This window comes from Charadrius vociferus, unplaced genomic scaffold (genome assembly GCF_000708025.1).
Source record: "Charadrius vociferus isolate BGI_N301 unplaced genomic scaffold, ASM70802v2 scaffold502, whole genome shotgun sequence".
Classification (NCBI taxonomy): domain Eukaryota; kingdom Metazoa; phylum Chordata; class Aves; order Charadriiformes; family Charadriidae; genus Charadrius; species Charadrius vociferus.
This window is the reverse complement of record NW_009647233.1, coordinates 846,224-850,877: the sequence shown is the minus strand read 5'-3', so window position 1 is coordinate 850,877 and position 4,654 is coordinate 846,224.

The window sequence follows — 4,654 nt, the reverse complement described above, 5'->3', positions numbered from 1 at the left end:
GAGCGGGGAGGGCTGTACATTGTAGAACGCCCATCACTGGGTTTTCAGAAGTGATGTAAGTTGTGCTGGGAAGGTGGCAGAGCTGGGAAAGCCCATGAAGATGACCTGTTGTACAGATGTGACTGAACTACAGGGACACCTTCCCTAGTTATTGAAGGCCTTTGCCTGAGCAGCGTTGGCTGAACACAGTGGGGAGCAGGGGAGGGGGAAGGCACATATGACTGCTGGAGTTCCCCCGGGGAGGATTTTCCCCCTGAGCAATATGAATACCATCTTATCCCTGGGTGAGCATGTAGGTGTTGGAGGATGAGCTGGTTGCCACAGATCAGCCTGGGGCAACGGGAGCTGCTCAGCCGGGGTCACAGCCTGCATGCCAGGACCACGCTCTGGCAGCAGACTTTGAACTCTTTCCGGGACGTTGGTCAGGAAGAGGAACAGAGATGTACCAGAACCAGTGAGAGCAATGGTCATTCTCTTAAGGGACTGAAGATACTCCACTTCCCTCCCGCCCTGTGCACAGTGGGGACACTGGGCCCTCAGCACCATCCTAGTCCCCTTAGAGATTTGCTCCTGCTGCACAGCTGTATTGCTGATGTGGACAGACCCCGTGGCACTTTCCTGTGCCGGGACAACACGGTGCAGACTCCTCTTTGCCTTCACAAAGCAGGAAGCAGATGAAGTTGGTTCCAGAAGACCGAGCATCGCGAAATCACGCACAACACGAAACCCCCGGCTCTTCATCCATCAGCGTTAGGGCTCCTCTTACAGCTCAGGCTGTAGTTCAGAGAACCAGCAGTAGGTGTCAGCGGCATTTAAAATCTGGAGGGAGCTGCGGGAACCCCTGAAGCCGGGGACCGCGGGAGGACAGCGAGGGGTCTGGGGACTTTGCTCCTGGGCACCCCAGTGCAGGGAGAGGGAGAGTCACTGGTACAAACCGGCAGAGAAGTGCCAGGGGAGTAAATTTCTCTTGGTGGTGCTGATTTTAACTATTTACTGGCGTATTACCAGAATTTCCCAAATTATCGTCATTTGAGATTGTACCTATTGAATTTATCTGGAGAAGCCACCTGAGCTGCTCTGTTGTTGTGGCACGGATCCTGTTGGCACTGGGCTAATGTGCGTGCGTGTTTGCAGTGCTCTCAGCAGCTTCTGACGGGTATAACAGGGCTCCCATAAATCTAGGGAAAGGCAGGAGGGCTTCCAGGGGGCAAACCCCACCCTGCCTGCTGCAGGGGTGGTGGGAATGCCACGGAGCTGGTACTCCTGAGCAGCAGCTGCCGTAACACTGCCAAGGCTCACGCATGTTGAAGAGGAAGTGCTAAATTCCTTCTGCAAAGGACTGTTAACAATAGCTTTCAGGAAGAGCCCTGGGTATTTCTGCCCGGCGTTGCCACCCAAGAAGGGCAGGGCTCGAAGTCATACAAGGTGGCCCTGGCTGTAGTCATCATTGCCATGACTACCCACGGGCTGCTGGAAGGGAGGCTGTGGTTTCACTCCTGAGCTCTGCTTGTTGTTTTAGTAGCCCAAAGGCCACCCCAACTGTGGGATCTCATCATGTTCAGCAGCTAATTGTGTGACCTCCTAAGGACAAGATGCCTCAGATGCCAGCAGATGTCTTGCTCCATACAGTGGGACTGCTATCTGGCTGGGTTTCACGGCAGCAAGGATAATGAGGATGGGCTGAACAGCACAGCAGGAACTGCGCTCCTGCAGCTATCCATGATGAGAAGGGGAGGATGCAGAGAGGAGATCTCCCCTTGTTACAGGCTAGGAGGTAGGGTCTCTCTCCTACTCATAAATGATGATCCCTTCTGCTGCTGTCGTGGGTGACTCATGCAGCCCCAAGACGCGGCAGAGAGCAGAATTCAGCCCTCTCAATGGTGTTAACCACTTCCCACCGTACATGGAATAGAAATATATCATGCACCACTCATGCTTAAGAGTGAATGTGTTTGTCCTTCTGCTTCCAAACAAAGACAGGGAGACCAGCCAGCTCCCTGCCAGCATGGGCTTCCCAGGTTCAGCTAAACAGTCTGGAGCTAAGGAGCAGCTCTGAACCTCAGATGAGGATCTACCTCTTTGGTCTTCAAATCCTGTCTAGATCATAGCTATGCCATGCCAGGTGGGTTTTGGCAGGACTTTAGAAATCCCTGTACAGCTTGCCAAAAGATCTTCACCCCAGCGTTGCCACCAGAGATTTCCATCTCCATCCATTTAATTAAACCAGAAACTCAGATTTGAAAATTCCTCCACAAAGGCTGAAAGTCAGAACTCCACGGCTGAAGTCCATCTCACCACTGTTTCAGTCTGTCCGAGCTATTAATTTCCTGTATCCAGAAAAAAAGGTATAATAAAATGCATAAGAAAACAAAAGTCATGGTTAGAAGCATCAAGGCACATCCCAAACGGGGATTTGGGGAACAGTGTGACAATATCAGAGGGGCTTAAAAATTTATTTTAGTCCTGAAATGTAAAGCAGAACATGATTTTAAGCACAGAGCCTGGTGGCTGGAAAATGGGGATTTATCCTCCATAAATATATTATGGAAGACTGGATTATTTTGCGGTTACCGACACGTGGAGATGAATGCACCTGGGGGGAATAAACCACACAGAGCCAGGTCTAGGCAAGGGCACCTGCCTGAGAGCAGCATGACCATGGTGGAAACACCGTACCGAGTCTCTGGCAAGCTGGGCTGGCTGCTGCTGCTGCTGTGGGTGGCATCAAAGTGTGTGGGATGGTGGCAATCAGTGCAGAGGCAGCTGTGGCCCTTCTCAGAAGCGGCAGCTGCTGACAGCACTTCTCCCACCCTCCATACAAGCAGGAGCAGCCAGCCCAGCTCCCCATGGCTCCTCGCTTCCTCTGGCTCTCCATCCCAGCTGCAGCCCTTTCCCCCTCGCCCCACGAAAGGGCAGCCGAGCCCCGAGCTCTCCTCCCCTGGAAAGGGCAAGATTGCATTTCATGGGCGCACGGGGGGCACTTTCAGTTGGCAGTGCATGGTAAAAATGCAGAAGGCGACTGAGGGAGGGGGGATAAATGAAATGCAGGCACCTCTGCAGGCAGTATAGATTTCTTTATTCCCCTGGGTTTGAAGCTGAGGGTGCTAAAGGTCAGCCTTTAAGAAGGAAACCAGGCTGCTGCACACCCAGAGCAAACAGGACCGGCTGACTTGTGTGCTTAGTCAGCACCCACAGCGCTCTTGTTGTTTTAGAAATACTGTGTGCTTTTCCTTGTCCAGCTTCAAGCAACTGGGTAGGAGAAAGCAAACACTGAAGATGCCCAGCCCGGCTGAGAGCTGGGTTATGGCCAACGGGGTTCGGTGAAAGCAGAAGGGAGAGGTGAGGAGCAGGCAGAGGCTGGGGATGCAGGAGGAGAGCATGGAGGCAACTACAGGGCCTCCAGGACTCCAGTCCACAGCCCAGAAGAAGGGACCTGCCTGAAGAGGTTGCTTGAGTGTCAGATGACGTGGGGGACAAGTCCTCCAGGTCCCTGCAGGAGAGTGGTCTTCCAAGTCAACGTCATCTGGCCTTGTTTGTTCCTTTCTTTCTACTTTTAACTCCTGGAGCTGTTTGCTAGCGCCCTCATTTCACTGTGAAATGTTTTCCTGAATGACACTGGCGAGAGCAAATGTATGAGCAGCTTGGCATTGTGCCCGCCTGGCGTTATTTGAATATAAGTGCAGTGAGAAGAGCATGGAGGCAACCGGAAAGGACGAAGCCAGTAGCGAGAGGAGGGAGCGGGTAAGGAAGCAGAGTAGCCAGGAGATGTTGAAAACAGTTCAGCAAAGTAACAGCATAAAATGAAAAAAACAAAATAAGTACAATAAGAAAGAGATTGTTAAGATTAAAAAAGGAAGGAAGGAAGGAAGGAGGAAGGAAGGAAGGAAAGAAAGAAGGAAAGAAAGAAAGAAAGAAAAAGAAAGAAAGAAAGAAAGAAAAAGAAAGAAAGAAGGAAAGAAAGAAAGAAATTCTGATGGTGCTATCACTCTAGTGAAATGGCAGAATCTGGGAAGATCCAAGGTGCCACAGTGATTTGTTGACAGTGATGATGACTTTTCAATTCAGCAGCGATGGAGTGACCGCGCAGTTGCAGACAGGGGCAGACTCTGAGCCAGCAGCCCCAGGTAACCTGCACACAGGGCTGTGTAAAGGCTGCTGAAGGTTTCTGGCCTGTTACATTGATTTTTTAGGAAGTTTTGGAACACTGGGGAAGTTCTGGAGGACTGGAAAACACTCATGAGGGGTCAGTAATTAAAAGGCAGAATTTTTAAAGCTCCATCAGGCTGCAGTCATCCCCACAAAAAACAATTATATGGAACTTCATTAGTAGGAAATTAAGGGAACATAAAAGACTTAACATCAGCCAGCGCAGTTTTAAGGGCAGTAGAATCTGTCAGGCAAACTCGATATCATTTTTCAATGAGATTATGAGCTGGTAACAGACATCTTTGATGCATTTGTGTTGGTACTGCATGATGATTTGATTAAGAAATTAGAACAATACAAATTCAGCATGCTTATGTCAGTGACTGGTAAGAATAAATAAACTTCTTGTGGACAGGCTTTCAAATGGTACAAAGTTTGTGTGGCAGCAAATAATAAGGACAGGTCCCAAACTGCTCGGTAAGCCAGACAAAAGCAATGAATATTCATG